The 27707-nt window shown below is 47.2% G+C and overlaps 1 long non-coding RNA gene across 1 annotated transcript in view; it reads right to left on the bottom strand.

Annotated features, from left to right (window-relative positions):
• LOC138487871 (uncharacterized) overlaps positions 1–27483 on the bottom strand; it is a 157846-nt gene extending 130363 nt beyond the window's left edge. The window contains exon 1 of the long non-coding RNA XR_011274552.1: positions 25167–27483. This is a non-coding gene — a long non-coding RNA (uncharacterized lncRNA). The remainder of the gene's footprint in view (positions 1–25166) is intronic.
• Between the last annotated feature and the right edge of the window lie 224 nt (positions 27484–27707).

Genomic DNA, 27707 nt, shown 5'->3' with positions numbered 1-27707 from the left:
AAGGACGGTTATACCTGCCCAGCACAGATTTACAGAAAAAGGTAATCTCCTGTTATCACGATTCTTTAATGGAAGGACATCCCGGTATGGTCAAAACCTCAGAAAAGATCAAGCGCTACTTCTGGTGGCCGTCTTGGAAAAAAGATATCAGAGACTTTATAATGTCCTGTGGAGTATGCGCCCAAAACAAGAGTCAAAAGGAAAAACCAGCCGGCCTCTTACGCCCTATTGACATCCCACCTCGCCCTTGGCATACGCTTTCTATGGACTTCATCACCGATCTACCTCCATGCTCCGGATACAATACGATCTTAGTAATCGTGGACCTATTCTCCAAGATGGCGCACTTCATTCCACTCAAAGGCTTACCATCAGCAGCAACTCTGGCCCGAGAATTTCTCGAAAACATCGTCCGACTGCACGGTTTTCCTTCGGTTCTAATTTCGGATTGAGGAAGTCAATTTATTTCTCATTTTTGGCGAAGTTGCTATCGGTCGGCTCAAATTGATGTGAGACTTTCGACCAGCCACCACCCCCAAACCGACGGACAAACCGAGAGGACCAATCAAACTCTGGAACAGTATTTACGCTGCATGCTGCAACAAACTGAAAAAACTTGGAAAGATATCCTTTGGATAGCCGAATATGCCTACAATAACTCTGTCCACTCGGGAACCGAGAAGACCCCGTTCTTTCTTTTATACGGTAGTCACCCTCGAACCTCGGATTTGGATCCACTCCAAGATCTTGGAACACCAGCAGTAGACCACCTGCATTCTACAATCACCCAAGCCTTTAAGGAAGCCGTTTCTCACCTTCAAAGGGCTAAAGAACAATACAAGAAAGGAGCAGACCAACATCGGAAGGAAGCCCCCCAATATCAAGTAGGAGATCAAGTCTGGTTATCCACCAAATATCTACCTCTAAAAGGACCACGCACATTCAACCCAAGATACCTTGGTCCCTATTCAATCACTACCATAGTAAATCCGGTAGCGGTCAAGTTGGACTTGCCCCCTCACATGAAGATACACCCAGTCTTCCACGTCTCTCTACTAAAACCCGTGCAACCTAAAACCCGACTAACTAAATCTCCAAAACCTATCCTAGTTGATGGAGAACTCGAGTTTGAAGTCAAAAGTATCCTGGATTCTAAGATCTCCAAATCTAAACTATTTTACCTGATTGACTGGAAAGGTTACGGCCCCCAAGAAAGGTCCTGGGAACCTGCAGAATATGTCCATGCGCCTCGTCTAATCATGATCTCTGCTTCCAAAGGGTCAGGACTTACCCAACTCCCTTGGAAGCATACCCATAACCCCGGTTCCGGGTGCCGGCCAGTCCCAATTGGGACCTTTTGGACCCTGTCCTGGCGCCAGTGGCACCAGGCTCATAAATATGCCCAGTCCCAGCGCTGGAAGCGCCGGGCTCATAATGCTTGGGTGGACTTACCTGCAGCAGACCATGTTGCTTACTTACCTGCCAGTTGAGCCCCTGATCCTCTTCTGTTTGGGACTACTTTTCCTGTTGGGTGGGGCAGGAGCCACTCCCTAGGTTCAGAACACTGGAACTCTTCTGGAAAGCAGGAACTCTTTTCTTACCTAGGCGAGGCCGTGGAAGGAGACACCTAAGCACTACAGGAGGCTATTTAAACCACACCCGATGGATGAATCTTGCTTTGCGTTATTCTGCATTCTCTGCAGCAGAACGCTCACCGTGTCTTCTGATCCTGTGCCTAAGGGAACAAAGGCTTACCATCCTGGAATCCAGTCTTCAGCAGCACCTATAAAGACAAAGAAAGAACAGGTTAGCACTACGGTCTTCAGTGGCAGCGCATCTCTTACCTGGTCCAGCGGCTGTCACCAATGCCTCGCGCTGCATACCTGCATCTGAAAGACAAAGGCTTACCGACTCTTCGCACGCTCAGGAGGTCTTCGCGCTGCATTCCGGCATCTGAAAGACAAAAGCTTACCGGCTCTTCGCACGCTCCGGAGGCCTTCAACGCTGCATCCCGCATCTGAAAGGCAAAAGAAGGTGCGTTTAGAGACATTGGGCAACTTTACTACTCACGCCGAAATCAGCGGGTATCCCAGCACCCTTCAGCTTCTCTAAAGCTCCGAACTTGTACCTGCAAGGTAAAAGAGACAGTTAGTGCGCATCGTGAAGCAGGCAACAAGCGCTCACTTACGTGCTTCCAAGCGCTTCTATTCCTCACGCGGGTTCGATCCTCAACTCTCTTCAGCCCGCCATCCGCCATCGCCGGAATCCTGCAAAACAAGAGGTATCATTACGAAAGAACTTTACATATGTCAAAAGCCATACTCACGTGCTCCTCGGCACCGCTCCACAGCAGCTACGCCTTACGCACTTAAAGACTTTTAAGACATTTGAAGTGACCAGAACTTACCGTTCGTGCAGTAAACGACGGACAGCAGTCCTCTGAGGTCAAGAGGCCTGCACCCTTATCCAGTGAAGAAACTGGTTACGGCACCCTGCCCCCGAGGCAGATGGAGAGCTCGGCGTTCACCTACCTAAGGTGAGATCGTTAACCTTTGGGGTCCTACAGGAGAAGAGAAAGGGAAGAGGAGAGAGGCACCCAATAACCCCAGTTCATTAATCCCATATTTTCTATCTGCAGACATCTTACTCTCCGAGTCAGACACACAGTGCACAGAGGTCCAGCCCGAGGAACCAACCGTGTGTTAAACATCACCTTTGAAGACACGGCATTCACCCAGTCAAGACCGGCGCCTCTGCGGGAATCAGGTGAGCGTTACACAAGGTGAATGTTCCGTCTCAGAAGGATTGAGGTAGCGCCAAGGTAAGAGTCAGTTTTGCACCAAGCACTAATCTTAGTAAGCGATATTGTTCATTAACAGATTAACCAATTGTCCTCTCTATATTTTGCAGGTGTGGCGCTTCTCCGGAATGAGGGATGTAGGATGATGACTAGCGACACCTTGAGCGGTAATGTACCAAGTAAGTATCTTGCGGTATGAATTTGAATGTCTTTTGCAGAGCGCAGCTCACCTGGTGTTTTTCTTTCTTTTGCAGATGCAGATGCTCCTAGCGGCAATTTCAACAGAGTGCCTCGCGGGATCGTGTGGATGAAAGGAGCATTGGTGAGTATGCTGCGGCGCTGCTGCTGACAGTGCAGCGCTGTAACAGATGTTTTCTTTTCCTCACTGGTGCGGCGACTCCCCGATGAAAGCGACGACTAATGGTGTGGCTCCTGTTCTAATCTGCTTTTCCTCTTCTCTTTTGCAGGTTCGGTTCACGGAGAACATAACGGATGTAGCTGTAGACTGGATGCTGAGCTGCAGGCACGGTGAGCGTTATGCTGCAGAGATGCAGAATAACGCGAAGCGTGTGCTGCTCTCCGGGCGTGGTTTAAATAGCCACCATAAAGTAGTTCCCAGGTAAAATAGTTCCAGTACCACACCCAAGAAAAATAGCCTCTGGAAGAAAGTAATCCCTTCAAGGCCTCACAATGGCCTGTACATGATTTCTCTACAAGATGTCCTGCTTAGTTTTTAAAAAGGCAATATGAGCCTGGCGCCAACGGCGCCAGGACTAAGTCCATAAAGACCCTTGGCGGTCCCTTGAGCCTCCCTGAGTTCTCATGGGTGCCTGTACTCTGGGCAGATGGGTCTGCTCCTGATGTCTGGGGGCAGGCATCTTGACAGCACTCCCACCCAAGGCCCCTCCTAAGGTGGTCTTTCTCGCTGGTCCCGGTTTGTCTGTGAAGTTCTGGTGGAACCGTCTTACCAGTCGAGGTGCATGAATATAGTCACTTGGTTCCCATGATCTCTCTTGTGGACCATAGCCTTTCCAATCAACTAGATAAAAAAGTTTTGATTTGACTAATTTTGAGTCCAAAATGTTTTTTACTTCAAATTCTGGTTCTCCATCTACTAGGATGGGGCTTGGTGGTTTTGTTAGTCTTGTTCCTGGCTGTACTGGTTTTAAAAGTGAAATATGAAAAACCGGATGGACTCGCATATTCAGCGGTAACTCCAATTTCACAGCCACGGGGTTGATAATGGCCTTAATGGTGTAAGGTCCCAAATACCTGGGGTTAAATGTGTGAGTCCCCTTTAATGGTATATGTCTTGAAGCTAGCCAAACTTGGTCTCCAATCTGGTATTCTGGAGCCTTGCTCCGATGTTGATCAGCGGTTTTCTCGTACCTCTCTTTTGCTTGTTTTAAATGTTCAGTTGCCTTTTTGAAGGCCTGTGTTATAGTGGCGTGTAAGTGACTTACAGCGGGCATCTCCAAGTGTTGAGGTGGATCGAGGTCAGAGGTTCGAGGATGCCGTCCATATATGGTGAAAAATGGACTTTGTCCTGTCCCAGAGTGCAACGAATTGTTGTAGGCATACTCGGTTATCCATAAAATATCTTTCCAGTTGCTTTCATTTTGGTGTAACATGCACCGTAGGTATTGCTCTAACGTTTGGTTGGTCCTCTCAATTTGACCATCGGTTTGTGGATGGTGGCTGGTTGAAAGTCTTGGGAAATAAACTGACTGCCCCGATCACAAACTAGCACAGAGGGAAATCCATGTATTCGGACGATGTGTTCAAGAAACTCTTTGGCCAGGGTCGAGGCTGAAGGTAAGCCTTTTAATGGGATGAAGTGGACCATTTTGGAAAAAAGATCCACTATTACTAAAATAGTGTTGTACCCATTACATGGGGGAAGATCTGTGATAAAGTCAAGAGATAAGGTATGCCAAGGTGTAGGCGGAATGTCCAAAGGTCGTAATAGCCCTGCTGGTTTTCTCTTCTGGGTCTTGTTTTGGGCACAAATGCCACAAGATAATACAAATAACTTAATGTCTTTTCGCCAAGTAGGCCACCAGAAATGTCTCTTGATTTTGGCTTCGGTTTTAGTGATTCCACAATGCCCTTCTACCAAAGACTCATGATAATTGGAGATAACTTGTTCTTGTAGTTCTTTACTTGGTAAAGACGTCCTTGGTATTACGGTAGATGATCAATGACCGAATAATCTTTGCCTTTGTTTGACCAGTCTTGTAAGGCTGCTGGATCGAAAAGCTGCTGGATTTTCTCATGGACATTGTTCAGAGTTAACAGAGTAGTTATTCCTAGAATTCTTCTTTCTGGAATTATGGGTACTGGTTCTGGATTTGTATACGCTTCTCCCATTCCAATGCGGGATAGAGCATCAGCTTTGCCATTTCGACAACAAGGTCGGTAAGTGATCACAAAATCATATTCCGCAAAAAATAAAGCCCATCTAAGTTGACGTGATGATTGAGCCTTGGCTGTCTTCAAATATTGTAAGTTCATATGATCCGTGATTACTGTGATCGTGTGTCGAGATCTGAGAAGATAGTGCCGCCAGGCTTTGAATGCCGACTTGATGGCCAGGAGTTCTTTGTCGGTAACTGCATAGTTTAGCTAAGGTGCTGAAAACTTTCATGACCAAAATGCCACTGGATGAAGTTGACCTGTTTCAGGATCTTTTTGGGAAAGAACCGCCCCCATGGCCAAACTGGATGCATCAGTTTCTACCATGTACGGGAGTTCTGGGCGTGGGTGCTTCAAAACAGGAGCTGAAGTGAATTTCTGCTTTAGATCTTGGAAGGCTTTTTCTGCTTCTTCTGACCACTGGAAGCGTTTATTCTTCCGCAATAAAGATGTGATGGGATCCACCAGATGTGAAAAATCGTGAATGAACCTGCGGTAGAAATTTGCAAATCCAAGCATACTCTGTACCCCTTTTATTGAAGTAGGAGAGGGCCACTTGAGGATAGCATCTACCTTCCGTGAATCCATTCAAACTCCATTCGGGGTTAGGACAAACCCAAGAAATTCGACCTCAGAAGTGTGAAAAAAGCATTGTTCTAATTTTGATATAATTATACTGGCGTAGTTTTTCTAATACTGCATGAACATGTTTCACATGGTCTAGTTCAGAAGAGGAGTATACCAGGATATCGTCAATATACACGAAGACACAGACATCAATGAGTTTGCGAAGCACATTGTTCATAAAATACTGGAACGCTGCTGGGGCGTTGCAAAACCTGAAGGGCATCACCTGGTATTGGAATAATCCGTATTTGGTACGGAAGGCGGTCTTCCACTCGTCACCTTTTTTCACACGTACCAGATGGTACGCCCCTCGGAGGTCCAGCTTAGTGTAGATACAAGCATCTTTTACTTGGTCCAATAATTCTGGAATTAGGGGCAAAGGGTACCGTTTTTTTACAGTTACTTGATTTAATGCGCAATAGTCAATACAAGTTCTTAAGTCCCCTTCCTTTTTTGGGACGAACAATAAAGGTGATGCCGCCGGAGACTTTGACGGGCGAATGAAGCCATTAGCCAGGTATTGATCTAAGTATTGCCGTAAATGAAGATTCTCGGGTTCAGTGAGGGCGTAGATCCTACTGCATGGAATTTGTGCGCCAGGTATGAGGTCAATTTGGCAATAATATGATCTGTGGGGTGGTAAAGTGTTGGCTTGATCTTTCTGAAATACATCCTGGAAATCCTGGTATTCATGGGGTAACAGAGTTGTCGGGTTTGTGACTGTGGCTAGCTTCTTGGTCGAGGGTTCTTCTGGATAACAAGTGTGCACACACTCCAAGAAGGTCACTCTTTTTTCACACCAGTTTATACAAGGATTATGCTTTTCTAACCATGGCATTCCCAGAATTATTTGGAACTGTGGGGCCTTGATTAAATCAAACACAATGTTCTCTCGATGTCCATCTTGGCCCACCAGCGTCATCTCCATCGTTGAATGAGTCACTGGCCGGAGGCTATTTCGGTCCCATCGACGGTGGTGATTACATCAGTTGTGGTTTTTTCATAAAGAGATAGATTCATCCTTGTAGCCAATTCTTGATCCATATAATTACCTATGGCTCCGCTATCGATGTATGCTCTAACTGCATGCATACGAGATGGCTGTCGGTGATCAATAAGGATCATTGGTATGGTTAGGTATGAGGTCTGAGTTTCCTTCTTCTCGCTCGGCAAGCGGACCTCTACGCTTGTCGGGCGGGGTCGTTTCCCGGCTCTGATTCAGTATTGATCTTGTCGGCGGCTCCTACGGCCTTCTTAGGTGGTGTCACCGGACAATCCCATAAAAAATGCCCTGAGGTTCCACAATATAAGCACAATTACAGCTTTCGCCTCTTGTCTCTTTCGGTTTTGGACAAGGGTCCTCTAACCCCCCCAATTTGCATGGGTTCAGATACGTCCGTTCCTTTGGGGGTGTTGTCCTTGGGTCTTACCAGTACTCGATTCTCGAATCTAGCCCGATCAGCCTTTTGATTCTGAAGTCTATGGTCTAGCTGGACCACCAGGTCTATATATTCCGCACAGTCTTGAGGTGGGTTCACTACCTGTGCTAAAAAGTCTTTTAGCTCGCCTCGTAACCCACGATGGAATAACATAGTTCGCTTGTCTTCAGGCCATCCGGTTTCTACCACCAACTTATTGAAAGTTGCGATGTAGGTTAACAGATCCTGGTTACCCTGACGTAAGGACAAAAGTTCGTTATCTAATGCTTGGCCTTGAGAATGTCGGGTGAATAACTTCTCCATCTTTTGTTGAAAGCCCTGGAAATCCCGAAGGAGGGGGTCATCCTGGTTGACCAGTGGAATAGACCAATCGGATGCACTGCCGCTGAGATATGACAGCACGAAGACCACCTTCGATTGATCATTCGGAAAGGCTCCAGGCCTACATGAGAAGTGCAGGCGACACTGGTTCATAAACACTGCAAACCTTTTAGGGTCCCCCGCAAAGCTTTCTGGTGGTGCTAAAGGGACTGCCCCAGCTAATACCACTTGTACAGGATTGCTGGATTGAGTTTGGGCTGAAGCTCCCCCCCCATTCCAGGTAGTGGTCCATGCCCAGCTTGGGCTTGAAGTAATTGCCTGGCGAGATCATCTGTACGTTCCTTCGCCACAATCAGTTCTCTTCTGAGAGCATTGGTTTCTTGGCAGGCGGAATGCACTTCAGCCCTGAGCTCCCCCAGGAGCTGGGCTAATTGGTCAGTCTCTGAGGTTTCCATGATGCCCGGGTGGAAATTTGTGGTAAGGCTTCGCGTTCTGTTACGCTCACCTGGGTTCCACAGGGGTGCCGAACGAAGCTGGACTGCAGCGGTCTCCACCAATGTGACTCGTAGTGTAGTGATAAGTGACTGCACATGCCCACTCAGTTCCGTCTGTCTGGCACGTAGGAAGATTTTCCTAAAGTAGTAAAATGATAATTAGCTGACCGTGGTAAAAGGGGTTAACTTTGTCTTTTCCGAAACCACCTTGTGTTCCCCTGATCATTTCTCACCTTATTGTTAGGAAGGATGGGCTCTCCATTCTGCGTCGGCATGCAGGGGTGCGTAGAAACCAGTTAACTTCACTGGTCCGTAAGCTTATGGCAGAGTTTTCAGACAACGATGACTCAGAGGTAAGTTTAATGCCAATCCAAAGTATAATGTAAGTCTTCTTAGAGTTCGATTGTCTTATAGTTCACTCTTGCTCCTTTTATATATTTCTTCCCTTGCAGAATGGCCCAAGGTGAATGTTCCGTTTCCGAAGGATTGAGGTAGCGCCAAGGTAAGAGTCAGTTTTGCACCAAGCACTAATCTTAGCAAGCGATATTGTTTTATATTTTGCAGGTGTAGCGCTTCTCCGGAATGAGGGACGTAGGATGATGACTAGCGACACCTCGAGCGGTAATGTACCAAGTAAGGATCTTGCGGTATGAATTTGAATGTCTTTTGCAGAGCGCAGCTCACCTGTTGTTTTTCTTTCTTTTGCAGATGCAGATGCTGCGAGAGGCGATTTTAACAGAGCGCCTCGCGGGATTGTGTGGATGAAAGGAGCATTGGTGAGTATGCCGTGGCGCTGCTGCTGACAGTGCAGCGCTGTAACAGATGTTTTCTTTTCCTCACAGGTGCGGCGACATGATTTCCCTACAGGATGTCCTGCTTAGTTTTTAAAAAGGCAATATGAGCCTGGCGACAACGGCGCCAGGACTAAGTCCATAAAGCCGCAAGGCGGTCCCTTGAGCCTCCCTGAGTACTCATGGGTGCCTGTACTCTGGGCAGATGGGTCTGCTCCTGATGTCTGAGGGCAGGCATCGTGACAGCGATCCGGGATATCGGGCACAACAATGTATGATGATCTTGTTTGAGTCACATACCATTTTCACGTTGATGGAGTGGTATTGCTTTCAGTTTCTGTACACTACCTCCATGGCATGTGGGACCACCAGTTCTACATGGGTGCAGTCGAAGGCACCGATGCAACTTGGATGCCTGCCAGTGAATGGAAGCCAACTTTGGTGTTAGAGATCTCCTGGGAAGTCCCTGGTAGGGATATGTGTTCACTTGTGTGCTTCAGGAAGGCATTGAGCACTTGGTTTAGCGTGCATGAAAATAATGGTTGTGAAATGCCATGCATCTGCCCTACCGTGTGCTGGTAGGTGCCTGTGGCCAGGAAGTGGAGCACTGACACCACCTTCAGTAGAGGGGTGAAGGCCGTTACGAATGTCTATGAGGCTGACGATGTCATCATGTATCATGTCCACAATGGTGGTGAAGGTATCCCGGTCCAGACGGTACAGGGTGTGGATCTGCTCAGGGGTAAGGATGAATGGACCGGCTCTGATTCTAGGGATTGAGGGCTGCCTCTGTGGTACAACTGCCTGCACTGGTGGGGCATGCTGTGCCTGTCTCACCCTTCTTCTCCTCCTGTGTCTCCCTGTGCTGCCTGTTTTTGTTGTTGTTGTTGCAGTTGCAATGCAAGCATGTCCTCCAGCCCCAGGATTGCTACTAGCATTGGTACCATTTGGTGTGTGAATGGGTGTGGGAAGGGGTGTGGTGTGCTCCTTTTGTGCTGGCCCAGTCTATTGCCTCCACCTGTGCTGATTGTGTGCACCTGTGTCAGTTGAGAACACTGCACATGTCCATTTACAGGTGGTTCGTGATGGCGGTATTTACGCCATGCCGGTATCCACTTTTTACGCCTGATTCATGGCACTATTTGCATGTCCGCCTGCCTTGTGATGTACTCCTATTTCCGCCATGCCGCTATTGCCGCCATGTCGGGTCGCGTGCCCGCGCCCATGCTGCTGTTAGAGGCACCATTCGTTGCAGTGCCGCTAATAGCAGATAGGCGGGTCGTGATAGGCCGGACCGGTAAGCGATGCCGGTAATCCCTTACCGGCATCGTTTTTCCCTTACCGCATACCACGTAATGAGGCCCATTGTGTTCGATGTTATTAGAGCAGCCCACTTTCCCTTAATACTTGGGATTTCCTGGCTGTGTCGTCATAATCCTTGTATTGACTGGGGATCCAACAAGTTAAGTTTCAATTCAGACTTTTGCGAGGAACATAGTATCAAGGAATCGAAGGCTGAAGTACATTCCGCACACAGGGTAGAACAACCGTGTGTTTCCATTTCAACTGTCCCTGTACAGTACAGAGAATATGCTGAAGTGTTCGAAGATATGGTTCCCAAACTCCTCCCACCTCATCGTCCTGAAGATTGTAGCCTAGACCTGAAGGAACAGACTCCAGCACCATTTGGACAAATGTACCCGTTATCACAACAAGAGAGAGGCGCTCTTAAGGAATACTTAGACTCCAATCTCAAGAACGATCTCATAAGGAGGTCAAAGTCATCTGGAGGAGCGTCTCTGTGTTTTGTATCTAAGAAGGGAACTAAAGAGCTGTGCCCTTGTATCGATTATAGGAGACTGAACAGTATTACAGTCCGGGACAGATACCCAATGCCCCTCATAAGGGATATACTAGAAGCAGTCAGAGATTCACAGATCTTCACGAGGATTGATCTACGCGGAGCTTACCATTTGTTAAGAATAAGATCCAGGGATGAATGGAAGACCGCCTTCAGAACACTGCTGGGGTTGTTTGAATACTGCTTGATACCTTTTGGTTTAGTGAATGCCCCAGCGGTGTTCCAAAGATTCATGGATGGAGTGTTTGCCGATATGCTCAACATATCGGTAGTAGTCTAGACGATATCATGTTGTTTTCCACGAATCTATGTGAACATCGGCTCCAAGTCAAAGAGGTGCTACGAAGACTAAAGGAAAACCATCTCTACGCCAAGCACGAAAAGTGTACATTCAAAGCCTCTAAGGTACCTTATCTTGGGTTCATTTTATCCTCTACAGGGGTACGAATGGATTCAGACAAGGTGAAGGCCATTCTTAGGTGGCCCAAACTTTCATCAGTCAAGGAGGTTTAACGGTTTCTTGGTTTTGAGAACTTTTATCGCCGCTTTATTCCCCATTTTTCTGAAATCGTATCACCATTAACCTCTCTTCTCAAAAAGGGGTATATTTTCAGATGGAATTCGGAAGCACAAGAAGCTTTTACAAGACTCAAAGAATTGTTTAACACTGCGCCAATACTGATCTAGCTGGATCAGTCCAAACCCTTTATTGTGGAGACGGATGCTTCAGGTGCAGCCATGGGAGCTGTACTGTTACAAGAGGACCAGAAGGGCCAAGAACACCCTATAGCTTATTACTCTTGGACCTTCACTGCTAGTGAACGAAATTATTCAGTCTTAGAGAGAGAGCTATTAGCCATGAGAATGGCGTGTGAAGAGTGGCGACACCTACTACAGGGAGCTAACTATCCATTTCTTATCCGTACAGACCATAGGAATCTACGGGTTCTCCAACAGATGGAGTGCTGCAATTCCCGGCATGCTAGGTGGGCATATTACTTTTCTAATTTCAATTTCCGGATCACTTATATTCCTGGAACACAGAATGGCTTAGCAGATGCCCTTTCAAGAAGCTGGCCGGAAGCTGAGGAGAAGAAGATCGAGGAGGAGGTCTTGTTACCCAAACAAAGATTCATCGCAGTAATCAATCAGTTTCTACAGGAGGTACAGTATCAGTGTAAGACCTGGAAGAAACAGAACCCTTTACCTGAGCGTCTACATGAGAAGGAAGGCCTGTGGTTTCACGATTCAGCACTTTTCTTACCCAGACAAAAACTCCAAAGTCAAGCATTACACTTTTGCCATGATCTGCCACTAGCTGGCAATAAGGGGCAAAAGGCAACATATGAACTATTGACAAGAAGTTTTTGGTGGCCTTCAGTTCGCTCCAATGTTAATACATTTGTCAAGACTTGTCCAGTATGTGCAAGTGGGAAGGTCTCTCGTCAAAAGCATCTAGGTCTCCTACAGCAGCCGGAATTGCCTTCACGTGCTTGGGAAAATCTTTCAATGGACTTCATCGTGGACTTGCCACCTTCGCAAGGGAAGACAGCGATTATGGTCACTGTGGATTCATTTTCAAGGTTGGCTAATTTTTCTTCTCTTACAGGGGTACCTTCAGCAGCTGAGACTGCTTCGGTATTTCTCAGAGACATTGTACGATTACACGGACTACCACAAGTATTAGTTTCAGATAGAGGTGTCCAGTTCACCTTTAAGTTTTGGTCTATTCTATGTAAAGAGCTGGGTATTCAGAGGGCACTCTCCTCTGGTTACCATCCACAGTCCAATGGACAGACGGAGAGACTCAACGCCAACTTGGAACAGTACCTCTGTTGTTTTTGCAACAAGGAACAGGAAGATTGGGCAACCTTAATCCCTATGGCCGAGTTTGCATATAACAATACTTTTCACACAGCAATCAGAGTAAGACCCTTTAAATGCACCTATGGATACCATCTGCATTTTTTACCTGGGGTAGATTCAGTGGAAACCAGAGCACCAGCAGTGGATGAGTTATTGATGGAGCACCAGAGGATACACCATTTAGCTCTTAACGCTTTGGAAGAAAGTCGAAAGACCTATAAGAGAAATGCAGACACTAAGAGGAGACCTAATCCACAATGGGACACTGGTTCATTAGTTTGGTTATCCACCAAATATCTTCCCAGATGGGCGCATCTGGGCAAGTTTTCCCCAAGATACACAGGACCCTTTCGCATTGAAGCCAAGATCAATCCAGTTGCTTAAAAGCTTAAACTACCCATTAGATTCAAGAGAATACACCTGGTTTTTCATACCTCCTTACTCAAGGCTTTTGTGGAAGATCCGTTTCACAGAACAGACAAGAGAACAATCATCTCGACTCCTCCAGAGACAGAAGAATATGAGGGGGCCAGATTAGTAGACTCTCGTCATAGACATGGCACCTTACAGTACTTAGTGCACTGGAAGGGATACGCCAAGCTTGAGAGAACTTGGGAGCACAAGACCCACGTACATGCCCCGGAATTAGTACACAGATTTCACAGGTTCTATCCAAGCAAGCCAGGAGGACCTAAGCATCGAAGGGGGCATACTGCAATGCATCAGCCGTGGAAGGTATGGAGCCGATGGAGACACACCTAATATGGAGGAAGGAATGCCATTTATCGGTCTATGCCTCATTTCCAAGATTGCCGCCACGACGTATCTACGTCACATGCACCGGGGTACTGATGCATTGTATTGTCGTTTTTCTAGCAAAGACTTCTAACGCTCGTTCTCTGTGGTCCTGGTGCTACTTAGAATATTCCTCAGTTTCTTCCCAGTTGCTTGGAATTGGGGCCTCTCTTTTCACTCTCGGGGTGTTCATTCTTTTCTAGGTGGCTGTTCCTTCGAGTTCTGTTTAAACTTCACGGAGGAGGTAAGGGTTCTCATTACTCTTACATACTCTATCCTACTCGTCCCTGCCTTTCCTCTTACTCTGTAACGTCTGCTTCTATTTTCCAGCTACGCTTCCAGTTTGTACCACCTATTTCCTTCTTACCTTTGATATCCTGTCTTCTTGCCTGCTTTGGTCGGGGAGCCTATGCTCGTTCCTTGAGCGCTACGCCCCTCCGCATACTCCGCAAAACTCCATACCTTTCTGCCTAGCGGTCCTTCTCTCTCAGCCAGGCAGCCTTCTTCCATGTTTGCGAATCCGCTTCATCCGGTGTCTCCTGCAGTTGCATTTCACTGATCCAGTCATCAGCATTCGGATTCTGTTTGTTACCATCTTCAGGGAAGTAACTTTGAACAGCTCTTGGAACTTAACCTTTACTTTCCAATACTTCTGGAGTTCCAGTCAATTCCTCATCGGAAGCACATTCTCCGTACCCAGGGTTTTTTCTGCTAACCGGCTTTTTCCCTGAATTGGGGGCTAGCTCCTTGGGGGCCCCCGGGACCAGGTCCCTTCCGGTCACGATGGCCTCTGAGGAGTTACGCCCCTATTTGCATCACAAGAAGGAAAGAAAAGAGAAGAAGACAAAGAAACCCTGCAAAAAGAAGGAAGCTGAACTTTCTACAGATTCCACAGAAGACAGAGGTGAGGAGGAGTTAAGGGAAGGGATCAGGAGTCTTGATCAGCTTGACATAATCAAAACAACTCAGGAAGACGGAAAAGTTCATTTACTGTTTTATTATCAATTGTCTAAAACAGAGAGTTACAACGGACATCAACAGACCTCACATAGCAGTCTCTTGAAGCATTTCATAAAATACTAAACTTTTATAATAAAAACTCGTCATACGCGATGTTATACTACGCGGCAAATAAGAAAAACCTACCGGGTTTGCGGTAGGCTCCAGGGTAACATCTAAATATACTTTCAATAAGAGGTCGGGTTGTAATTGGGTCTCTTATAGTCAGGTGGACAACTCATGCCCGCCCCTCATGCAAGTCATCTTCAACAGTTATTAGAAACACTGTACTTCATTGGATCTGAAAGTATAAGGCCCTTTGTTATATGGCCCTCTACAATTGGTTGGCATGTACCCTTCTGGAACATTTGTTTCACTAGCAGCACGTAAGCTCATACTCAAGGTGCCAGAAGGTGGACATGACTTTACCTCCCCACCCAATTAGCCCAACATCTCTCATCATCTATGACTTCTGCCATGAAGATTGTATTTGAACTTGGCCTTGCAATGTATTCTCGTCTCTGGGAATACAAGGGAGTACGGGCACATGCTTATCAGGTCTGGGACTTCTAGTTCTAGCTCTATTTTCATCCTCGACTCACGTGACATGAGACCGCAATTCGCCCCATTTTTCAGCATTTAATTGTCTTGAATTAATAAAACTTGGCACTCATGGTGTTCTTTCTTTGCACCTTAACAAAGAATGATTCAACTTCTCACGTTTTCTGCCTTCAAGAATAGATAACCAGTCTTGACTGCCTTCTGTCTTGACTTGAGGCTAGACAGCCCTTCTCGTTTCTTCCATGCTCCCAGCTAATTCTCTGCTGTGACACAGCTCTCAGCCCTTCTCTCCATGGGATTTCCAGCTTCCATATAATGGTGGCTTTAACTGCAGTCTTTTCACTTTGTATAGCCAGCTTCTAAGAATTACTTGATCTACTTGCGTTACTGCATCTGTACAGCAATCGAACGATAGGCATTTTCTGCATTGCTCTTCACACGTACAATCTTCATCCCACATATAAAAGTTTACTCAATTCTTTACTTCGTCATCAGTTTCTATAAGGTCCATACATTCTCTTCTTCAGCCAGTTTTCTCCTTGTGTCACGCTCGTCTTTTGTGATGTCACCAACACTCTTTCTCTCATTTTCATATTCCTCCAGGGATCTCCTCCAAGAGATTGTCATCTCTTCTGGGATACATCTGATAGAGTTTTTTAGTGGATACCTTTTCTCAACGCTACAGCGCGGAATAGTCACAACTGCTGGTGTCACACATGCCACGATTTCAGGCTTCCAGCATACAGGTAGTAGGGGGGCAGGACTTCCTGCAGAGGTATTCAGCTGCTCCTCTACACTACAGACCTTATGAAATATTAGGGAGGACAGGTCCCTATATCTATAAGGTATCTCAGTCAGACAGAAGGCTTTAAACACAAATATATCACATAAACCTTCTAAAAGAATGGAAGGAGGACCCGTTAGAGTCCTCTTCTGTCTTAATGGCCACCTTGTTAACGGAAGACAAATCTGAGCATTGTTTAATCCCCTCTGATTTACCCGAGCAACAACCACAGGACATCCAGAATCTACTAGACCAATTCCAGGATGTCTTCAATAGTGAACCCGAGTGAGTTAAAGGGGTTAAACATTACATTCACCCCCCGCCCCCAGCTAAAGTGATTAATTTGAGGCCTTACTGAATTCTGGGGGCAAGAAAGGAAAATGTCCTCTAGGAGGTGGAGAAAATGCTAGCCACAGATATCATTGAACCATCACAAAGTCTGTGGTCATCACCAACAGTCTTTGTAGCGAAATCATGCAGGTTTTGTAAAGACTTCTGGATGCTGAATGCTTTATCCCAATTTGACAAGTATCCGATGCCTCGGATTGACAACCTCATCGACAGACTGGGATAGACCGTCTATATCTCCACGATTGATCTAATGAAGGGTTATTGGCAGGTGCCACTGAACTCTTCTGATAAATAAAAGACAGCTTTCTACACAACCAGAGGACTATTTCACTACAAAGTCCTTCCCTTCGGACTTCACGGGGCCCCAGCAACCTTTCAGTGACTGATGGACCAGATACTGCAACACGTTTCCCACTTGTGCAGCGCGTATCTGGATGACATTGTGATCCACAGCAAAACCTGGGAGGAACACCTGTTTCACTTATTTGAAATCACCCCCACTCTGAGGCAAGCTCAATTTACAGCTAATCCCAAAAAGTGTCACCTAGCACAGTCAGCGGTCATATATCAGGGATTTTTTGTGGAAAACCGATTAGTCCAACAGCAACCGGAAAAAGTCAGGGCTGTGCAGGAAACAACTCCCCTAAAGACCAAAAGAGAACTTGTGGTCTTTTGGGGGATTACTAGGTATTACCAGAGATTTATTCCTAATTGTTCTGCCATAACATCTTGCCTCACTGACAAATTGAAGAATGCCAAGCCATAAACACATCGCTGCCAAAAGAAGATCAGGAAGATGGATCTTTTTAGAGAGATGGAAATCGGAGGCGACGTTCGGAAGGAAGGATGGCCTCACTCTCAAAGTCACCTTCTCTTTGAAAAAAAACAAAAAGGGAGGTTTAGCTGCCAGTGCCTGAAGCTTATTGTGTTTTTTAGTGTTACTGTTGCCAGCTCCCATTTCGTTTTTATTCATTATTCATTATTATTATTATTATTATCTCATATTTCAAAACTCCTGCTTCTCTTTCAGCACATGGTTTTAATATTTTTGCTTACTTTACCTCATTGTAGTTTCATCTGTGTGTGCATTGAGTCTTTAACACTCTGGTCTCACCCTCTTTAGTGTGCGATTTGAATCAGAAACCTTTTGGGTTTCTGCACACACTCGGAGAGAGAGACTACATTACCCAGAAGAATTGTAGTTCGTCTCTCCATATCTTCTGAAACCCGGTACGAACGTGCCGGCGCAAAGGGGGAAAGCCGATCTGTGCCAGTCTGTTCTCAGGCCGTGGTGAGCCGGTTATGCTGCTAGTGGCTACATCTGCAATCATGGGGATTTTAGAGGTCCTGAAGGCAATATCGGCCGCTAGAAACTTCTTCAACGCTCCAGTTGCCAGGACTGTGCTGGAGGCTCTGGTATATTCTATACCCCAAGTTGTATATCAGCTGGATGTTAACGTGCATATAACGATACCGTTTGTGATATTGAGGCTGATGTACTCTCGCTTCCTCCTGCACATGCTGCGAGTAACTTCAAATATCCGCTGAGGTATTGACGGATGTTGCCCTGTCTCCTTCTGATAATACTCCCACTGTTACTCATGTGCCAGTGATCGGTATGACAACACAAGAACCTGTAAAATGCTGTATGACCCCGGTTTCGAAAATTAGCTTGTCTGCTCTTAAATACCAGATCTCTGGTTAAATACGCACATGAAGTGTGTGACTACTTAGAAGTTAATAATATTGATATTTGAGCTCTGATCGAAACCTGGGCATCTAACGCTGCCGGTCCTTCCCTTGACCGAGCCATTTCCGAGGGTTATGCCATGTTACGTCATAACAGATCAGAAGGCAGAGGGGGTGGGGTTTTTGGAATGTGCATTGCCATATTTTGGATGGCATTGAAGCCTTGCACATTAAAGTGGGTCTCAATGCAGAATCTACTGTGAATCTCCTTTTAATATACAGGCCCCCCTCCTTAACACAACATTTTATACTAGCCCTGTCCAATTACCTGCTTGCTACTCTGAAGCCCAACTCCTGTTTTGTCCTGCTGGGAGATTTTAATTATTGGTTATGTCATAAAGAGGAGCCCCTGGTGGCAGAACTAGAACTGGCTCTTGCCGACCTGGGGTTTGAACAAAAGGTTCATGTGCCCACCCACCAATTGGGTCACACATTAGACTGGGTTTCAACAATTAATGCTAACAGCAGGACTTCTTGGTCACCCCCTGTCCATGGTCTGACCACGCCTTCGTTCACTTTTTCATAATGGCAATGTTTCCTAAAAATCTGAATAACTGGATGATTCGCACTACATTGGCTAGGAATTCGAAGCTCTTCACTTGTGAGAAAATGTACTTGATCCAACATCACTTTTGGTGACTCTTTGTCGGTTGCCTATATGTCCAACACTCTTATAGCTAATTTGGACCGCATCACAAACTCCCTGGCTCCTTTGAAACTGAGAAAACATACTGAAGGGAAGAAAAGTAAACCTTGGTTCTCATTAGACTTGCAAACATTTAAATCCTTCCTATGAAATTTTTCTATCTATGGAAAACCAATCAAACTCCTCAATCCCTCGCAGATTATAAAGCAGCCTCCAAACTGTACAAATCTGAGATTGTGGAAGCTAAGAAAAATGTCCACAATTCAAGAATTCAGAACACCAAGTCTGATGTTAGAGAACTTTTAAAAACTATGAAATAACAAGAGAATATCTCTTTGCCGCAAAACAACTCTCTTATAAAGGATTCTTCGTGGTGCCAGAAAGTTCAAGACACGATGCAAAATAAATTGGGATGCATTTGGTCCAATAAATTCTTTAAAAATATTAAAGACCCTCAACCTAATCTTTTAACACCAGTGGACGAGAGTCATTTGTTAGATGTCCATCGATCCTTCAATTTAAGTTTACCCTTATTGTGGTTGAGATTTTTGCAGTGGTGGTTGAGCAGTTGAAAGCAACCAGATGCAAGGGAGATCCGTGCTCATCCATGATCATCAGATCTTGCCCTCCGGTTCTCCTGGATGCTACATGCAAATGTGTAAACTCCTCTTTACAAGATGGCTTCGTTCCAGCAGATATAAAAAAGCCCCTATTTTAAAAAAACCTGGTTTGGATCTGCAGGATCCGCTTAATTATAGGCCCATAACCGATATGCCCTTTTTATTAAAAATTCTCGATCACATTGCATACAATCAGATCTTGCAACACCTTCATAATTCCCCATTCTGAATCGATATCAATCAGGCTTCAGAAGGGGTTTTGGAACTGAGACCTCCCTGGTGGAATTGAAATCGAGACTCATGGGGCATATTGATAAGGGCCTACCCTCTTTGCTGATATCGCTGGACTTATCAGCTGCATTTGATTTGGTTGATCATGCCATTATGGTCTCTAGAGTGATGGAGGTGGCCAATTTCTCGCCATCTGCAGCCCAGTGGATCCGCTCCTTTCTGGATAATAGGGAAAGTCAGGTCTACTTTGAAGAGGCAAAGGCCTCCCCAGTCCTAGTCAATTTCGGGGTGCCTCAGGGGGCCTGTACCTCTCCTTGTTTATGTAACATCTTCATGGCCCCCTTCTTTGCCCTCTTGGAGCAGGAGGGGGTCATGTTTTCCAACTATGCAGATGACACTCAATGTGTCATCCCCATTACTGGTACATACACAAAAGATGAAGATGAACTTAATAGATTCTATTCCCTGATTGAGAAGTGGATGGTCCGTAACAACCTCGCCTTAAACAGAAAAAAGACTGAGTTGATGAGCGTGGGTTCCACAGCGATGTTGGCAAAGTTGGACCACGCTTATGATTTTTTTTTCACTGGGGTATGTTAACTTAACCCCATTGGTGAAAATAAACATCTTAGGGGTAGTTCTTTTTTTTATAACTCTGTTTATTGGTTTCTTTACGGTACAGGGTGTGCATACAGGACTTTACGTAATCCAATAGAAAAAACATGCCAAACATACCATCAAAAAATCAAAACATTTGTCATGGGCGCCCCTCTATGAGAACGAACATGGCAAAAATGGCCTGTTCTATAGGATGGTACCCACTCTAGAGTCCGCAACCACATTTTCGCTCACTGTACCTTTCACAGATGGGAAATATCTATTTGCATATCTGTCTTTGTCCCGCCCACATGGGCAGTCCAGCACCGAAATAGTATGGCAATTCTCTTATGAACAAGAGTACCAACACCAACCCCATGCATGTATTTCAGCCTTGTTGGACATCATCAGTGAGGTGGAGCTGTGCCTCTCTGAGCACAGTGAGCAAGGGGTCCACGTCTGGATGACCCTAGGACACTTAGGGTGACTAAACCTAAGGCCCTTGAAAAAATCCCCAAATTAGTCATGGGCGCCCCTCTATGAGAATGAACACGGCAAAAATGGCCTGTTCTATGGGATGGTACCCACTCTAGAGTCCGCAGCCACATTTTAGCTCACTGTACCTTTCACAGATGGGAAATATCTATTTGCATATCAGTCTGTGTCCCGCCCACATGGGCAGTGCAGCACCGAAATGCTATGGCAATTCCCTTCTGAACAAGAGTACCAACAGCAACATCGTACACGTGTTTTAGCCTTGTTGGGCATCATCAGTGAGGTGGAGCTGTGCCTCTCTTAGCACAGTGAGCAAAGGGTCCATGTCTGGAGGACCCTAGGACACTTAGGGTGACTAAACCTAAGGCACTTGAAAAAACAAAAATTGTCATGTCCCCTCCATGAGAACGAACACGTCAAAAATGGCTCCGGCTGCGGAATCTCGAGTGGGTACCTTTCCATAGAACAGGTCAATGGGCCGTGTTCGTTCTCGCAGAGGGGCACCTATGGAATATTTTTCAAACATACAAACAATCCAACAATTAAACAAGACAGGTCGCAATATGAAAGTTTGTTTTGTTACATCTGTAAAGTGGCGGAGAGAGGTGTGTGGTACTATTGAGAGCTGAGAGATTTGCAAAGCTTTCGGTCCCCACCTGCATCTACTCCCCTCCAGCCCAGAACATAGGGTGTAGTCGATCACATAGGTCCCGCCCATTTCCCCCAGACCTTCATGAACTTCCCCGGACAACACCTGGCATTATAGATGTGCCTCTCGAGGGACGCACATCGGTCGATTTCATTAGTGCAAGTGCCACCAAGAGGAACATTTTTTCGTATTTATTATAGTCCAACTTGCCCCATATCCCCAGCAATACCATTTTGGGGGTCTTGCGGAACCGGAGAGCCCAGAGCCTCTTTGATCTCCTCCATACATTTGTACTAGAAATCTTGTATGACCCCACATTCCCAGATCATATGGATAAAGGTTGCCTCCGTCCTGTGACAGCGCAGGCAGTCCTCATCTTCTATCACCCCCCATTTCATCATTGCGGCGCGAGATTGGTAGGACTGGTGTAATATCTTGTATTGTATCAGGCGAAGTTTGGCATATATGCCAATTTCCCATGGAAATATTGGTGCCTCCACCCATTCTTCCAATTCTAAAGAGCCCACTACCCTTTCCCATCTCTCCCGGAGTCAAGATAGTTTGCGGCCCCGAAGATCATGATCACCTGATAAAGTGTTGATGTAGGTTTTGTCGTAATCCTGGCTTGAAGGACACTTGTTTCTAGGTGGGGGGCACTTCGGGATGTCTGCCATCGTAGGAATTTTGGTCTTAAGGTTATGTGTGAGTTGTAGGTGTTTGTACGCCTCCCCAGAGGACAGAGCAAATTTCTCCTGGATCTCCCTGAATGGCAATAGTTGCCCCTCTTGTATCACATCGGCTAGGGTCTTTATCCCTTGGACCTCCCATCTGGTGAACTGACCCATTGTTAGAACTTCTGGGATGTAGCTGTTATACCATAGGGGTTGGTCCAGTGTCGGCCTGCCGCCCCATCCAATATGCTGGAGAGCTTCTACCCAGACTGTTCGGACTTGACGTACCATCCCGGGTGCATTGGACATCTCACTATATGGCCCATACAGGACCCTAAGGGGGGACTGCCCTCCCATGCTGCTGATCTCTCCCCAATGTGTGGAAGCTTCGACCCCCGCGCATCCAGTCATTTATCACCCCCAACAGCGTGGCCCAGTAATATGCCCGCAGGCAGAGTAGACCTATTCCCCCTTCCCATACAAAACGTTTCCCAACCCATAACAATTTACGGTGGGTAGTTTCTATGGATGTGAAGGTTGAGTGAGGCACGTGAGTCCTGTAAGTTTTGCAGGACATATAGGAATTTTGGAAGAGTGAGCATTTTAAAAAGGGCTGCTCTACCTATCAGGTTTAGGGAGAGGGATTGCCAGTGTGTAACATCTGCTTCAAACCTGTTCCCCAACGGGTGCAAGTTAAGTTTGAGGAATTTGTCGGGTTAGGGCCCACATGAATTCCCAGGTAGAGAAAACTCTGAATGGCGACCGAGTAGGCACAGTGTTGCCGATCGCATCAACCACCGCCCGAAGGGTGAAAAGGTTTGTCTTCTGCTTGTTCACCTTAAGCTCGCAGAACTGCTGATACTCCGTGAGGATTGTAGTTACTGCCGGGCATGAATTCTGGGGGTTACTCAGATAAATGAGCATGTTGTCTGCATAGAGTGAATCGCAGTCCTCCCCACCCCAGTGCCACATAAAATCTGACCATTCCCTGGACATCCTAAGTCCAATCACCAGCGTTTCTATGGCCAGTGTAAATAGTAAAGGGGAGAAGGGGCATTCCTTTCTGGTTCCCCTTCCCAATGTGAAAGACCTAGAGATCCCATTTACCCGTACCACTGCCTCAAGGGAATCAAACAGCAATTTGACGCAGGAGATATAATTATCCCCAAATCGCATGCGACCCATGACCTCCCACACGGCTGCCCATCCCACCGAGTCAAAGGCTTTTTCAAAGTCTACTGCTAGGAGGACAAGTGGGGCCTTGATCACAGCCACCTGGTCGATCGCAAAGTGCACTCTCCGCAAATTCATCCTGGTGGACATGCATGGCATAAACCCGCACTGGTCCGGGTGCACCAAGGAGTGAATAACTCCCATCATCCTATTTGCCAGAATCCGAGCGAGCACCTTGGCCTCCCCGTTTATGAGTGAGAGCGGCCTATAGGAGGCACAGAGGTCCGGAGGCTTCCCTGGCTTCGGGATCACCACAATGGTTGCTTCTCTTAGATCTTGAGGGAGTCTTCCTTCCGATCTATCACATTGCAACATGCGGTGCGTGTGACCCACAACTGGTTCTCACAGTCGTTTCCAGGTCTCTATCGGGAAGCCGTATGGTCCCGGAGTTTTCCTGGCTTGAAGTTGGGATAGGGCTGCCGCAAATTCCTCCTCCGTGACCTCAGCCTCTAGTTAACTAGTTTGGGCCTCAGAGAGCTTGGGAAGCATGACAGAGTCCAGATAATGCGGGCCTTCATCATTCTGCCTTGCTTCCCGGGGGGAGTGCAGATTTTCGTAACAGGTGGCAAATGTCTCCGCTATTTCCTCATCTTTAAGCAGCAGACACCCCCCCGTATGTCTCTTACGTGACCTTTGTTCCTATCCCTTCTTTCCAGACTGGCAAGGGTTTTCCCAGCTTTGTCCACCGTCTCATAAATTAGACTGTGCACAGTCCAGTGGGCGGTCCTGGCGTTGTCTAGCGCTTGGTTCTTGAAAGCCTGCGGGGCTATTATCATTGCTTCCCTTGTGTCTGGTGTTCCCGACTCGAGGAATTCCTCCTCCGTTCTTGCCATAGCCTCCTCCCTCTTTTCCATTTCCCTGACCTGTTGCCGGCAGTGGCTGACACCAGAGACAGAACCTCCCCCCGTAGCACTGCTTTATACCCCTCCCACAATATTATTGGGCTGTCTACTGAGCCTTCATTCAGGGAGTATTACAATGTTTTTTGGGTGAGTCCCTCTGCCACCTCAGGGATCCCCAGGTAATAAGCGTTGAGCCTCCAGGCACGTCTGGATTTATTTTGGGGTTGCTTTAAGTTTATAATCAAAGGGGAGTGGTCCGAGATACCCCAGGCTAAGTATGTAGCTGTCTCCAGCCTGTGTGTCATGTCATGCGGGACGAAAAAGTAATCTATACAGGACAGAGACTTGTGTGCATTGGAGAATAAGGAGAAACCAGGGTCTGTGGGGTGTAAGGTTCCCCATGCATCCAACCACCCAAGTGTCATTGCGAAGAAGTTGAGTTTGGTCTGGGGTTCCTATTGCCCCTGTGGGTTCTGTCCTGAACCACGTCCATCACCTCATTAAAATCACCCCCCAGCACTCAGTTGTCTGCGTATTTCCCCAACATCGCTTCTTGGAGGTCATTAAGGAGTTCAAGGGTGAGCCGGGGGAGCGTACACTGTCACTATCCCCCACAACTCCCTTCCGATATCCCCGGTTATAACCACAAATCTCCCCCTTTGGTCTGTGTGGAGTCCTCTCATTTGAAATGTTACCCTTTTATGTATGAGGATCAACGTCCCTCTTGCCCCTCTAGAAAATCCTGCGTGGAAGGCGGTCAAGTAATTCGATCTTTGAAAGAACCTGCATTCCGTACCCATGAGATGTGTTTCTATTAGTAGGGCAATTTCAGGTGAGTACCTATTCAGATACTGGAGCACCAGCCGCCTCTTGATACTGGAACCCAGCACATTGACATTCAATGTGAGCAGGGTTAAGCGTTCCTCATGTGTCATTGGTGCCACAATGTGTGCTGGCATTGTGTTTGAAGGGTCTATTCATACTGAGTGTTCCGTACACCAGGGGGCCCCTCTGTATCTCGGTACCTAGTTATCGGCTCCCGCTTCCCAAGTTAATGCAGCAGGTCCTTTCGCGGCTTGGGGCCAAGACGTCCCACACTCCCCCCACCCAGAGCCAACTTTCTCAGCCTAGTGCGACCTGTCGTAACTTCTCGCAGCAACAAACCTCTCCTTGTTGTCGGTTAGTGGCTTCCATACACTAATAAATCCTCGTATGAAACTCCCCCCAAGTCCCCCATCCCGTATTTCCCCCCAACCAGAAGCACCTTTAGCCCGAACCAGGCGCCAACCTGGCACAAAACCTTGGAGTTAACCATTATGGGTTTCTTACCGCGACTGCAATTAGAAGTCTCACATCATCAAGCGGCGGCCGCCAATGCTGAGTCCCACTGATCGATCAGTCCACCCCAGTAGCCTGACTCATGGTGTCGGTCTTCATCTGTTTTCTTCTCTGCCTCCACCAATTTGCAGGGGTTCCGATGAGTCAGAGTTTTGGAGGTTTAGTTGCGGCAGGGATCTATCCGTCCTAGGCTTACTTCCTGGAGGTTCTTTTTTGGACCAATTCCGATCAGTTCCGTTCAAGATCTGGGTCTCCAGCCATTCCCAGGCCTCTTTAGGCGAGTAAAACAGGCGGGTGACGCCTTCATGGTGCACTTTTAGCAGGGCCGAGAAGAATAGTGAATATTTTATTGACAGCGATTTCAGCTTTTTTTTAACATAGTCAAAGGATTGCCAGGCTTTTTGTACCTCTCTTGTATAATCGGGGTAGAAGCCAATACGGTAGCCATTATAGGTAATGGGGCCGGTGGCTTCAGCCATTTGAAGAATGGCATCCCTGTCGCGGAAATTCCAGAGTTTTGCAATGATTGTTTGTGGCGGTGCGCCGGGGACTGGGCGTCCTGCCGGGATCCTATGGTCGTATTCAATGGAAAAAAATGTTGACCGTTTCTTTGGGGCAAATAGCTTGGTGAGCCAGTCTTCCAGAAAGAGCTCAGCACTGGGTCCCTCCTTCTTTTCCAGAATTTCGAGGATCTGTATATTGTTCTGTCTCACCCTTCCCTCATTATTTTCCACCCTGCTTTCGAGTTGGTTCACTTTTTGAGCGAGTTCTGTTAGTTGTTTCTCCATTTGTCGCACAGTGTCCTCTGAGTTCGAGATCCTTTGTTCCGTCTCACCCACCCTTGAAGCTAGGTTATGGAGATCTTGGCAAAGGAAGGATACCTCAGCGGACAGGCCCCCTATCTTCCCTTCCAAGGATGACCTTGATTCCCTGATGGCCTTCATGACATCCGTGAGGGAGATGGTTGGGTCTTGGTGTTCCTCAGCTGTTACCACCTTTTCCCGGATTTTGGGTGGTGGGTTGTATCGTATTCCTTTTTCGGTTGCCTGAGGGCTCCTCTGCAGGAGATCCTAATCCCCATTACCCCAAGGGGGTGTTGGGTCATGGTCCCAGGTATTAGAGGGCCCTGCTTATCCTGGTGTAGGGAGTTGGGAATCCCCTGGTCTAACCCACTTTCTCAATGCTTGTTGTACGTGGGTCTTATGTTCCCAATGGTTTTCTGCTTGCTCAGTTATAAGATCAGGTCCAGTCCTTTGCTAATTGCGCTTCCTATTTTGTCAGCACTTTGGCCTTCCCCCTGTTATGCCGTGCGCTGTTGCCCCCTTGCAGCTGTCTGCTCCCTTCTGCTCCTTGCGTTGTCTGCACTGTGTGCCTTGCCCAATTGCAGCCTTTGTTAATTTCAGGGAGGATCGGATGTCCACTTCAGCCCAACAGAGTCCCCTCTCCGCCCTTAGTTGCTCCAATATTGAATGAGGCCCGTACCTGCTGTTCCAGGCTTCTGCGTCCGTCGCTCGTGCATACATGCCAACCCTCTCGATTTAGGCGGGCGACTCCCGATTTTTGGGTGAAAAATGTTGCTATTTTTTACGGTCTCCCGCCTAAAATAACTGTAGCCCCAATGCATTCCTATAGGGAAATATGCGTCTCCCGATTTCCCTGTGAAAATCTCACTCCCATGTGCATCTGAATGTTGGCATGTATGCATGTGGTGTCCTCTCCAGCCTCACCTCCCTGTGATGTGTTTGCTGGGCTGTGAGAACGGAGCTGGGTCTCTCCCTCTCAGTATTTTCCCTGTGGCTCATACCCCTTGTTGAGGCTTCAGGCAGGGGGGTTCGGGAAATTGTGGTCTCTCCCTCCTCGCGTGGGGCGCTGCTCTGAGGTGTCCTGCGGCTTGGGGAGGGGAGGCGAGCCAGGCCACCCGGTGTCCCCTCTAAGGACCTGTATCCACTGGGTATTCTCGTTGCCTTCGCCCGGGATATAAGCGTGAGGGGCTCTGTTCCCGATGATCTGCGTCCCTCTGGCTGCTGTCCTCGCAGGTCTGTGGAAGCCTCTCCCTCGCCGTTGCCTCCGGGCGGGTGACGGCCTCGCCTCACCCATCTTCTCCCTCCCCTCTGGTCTCCATCTGTTGGCGCCTTGCAGGGGGGGTGATCTCTCCGATGCCCTGCGGGGTAACGCAGCCGTTTCTTCCCTTTCCCGACACCGATTTATGTCAGGGAAGGTTCCAAATGGTGCGGCACTGCTTTGTCTACCGCCGGTTGGCTTTTCAACTTTAGGGCCTCACTGGGTATTAGGATATTTATCCAGGATGTCAGCGGCCGCCGGGAGCGAAGTAGTTCAAGTCTGCATGAGCGCCTCGCACATGCGCAGTCTTAGTGGTAGTTTTTAATCAACTACTGAACATGAAGGCCCACGTGGGCAGCCTTGTTTCTGCATCAGGTTATTATGTGAAGCTGATGGCGCACCTTAGAACCTTTATTTCCCAGGAAAATGCCGAAACCATAGCAAGAGCCATTATTTGTGCTAAGATAGACG

This window comes from Ambystoma mexicanum, chromosome 9, assembly GCF_040938575.1.
Source record: "Ambystoma mexicanum isolate Mex_15411 chromosome 9, UKY_AmexF1_1, whole genome shotgun sequence".
Taxonomy (NCBI): Eukaryota; Metazoa; Chordata; class Amphibia; order Caudata; family Ambystomatidae; genus Ambystoma; species Ambystoma mexicanum.
This window is presented reverse-complemented; position numbering and strand designations above follow the sequence as displayed.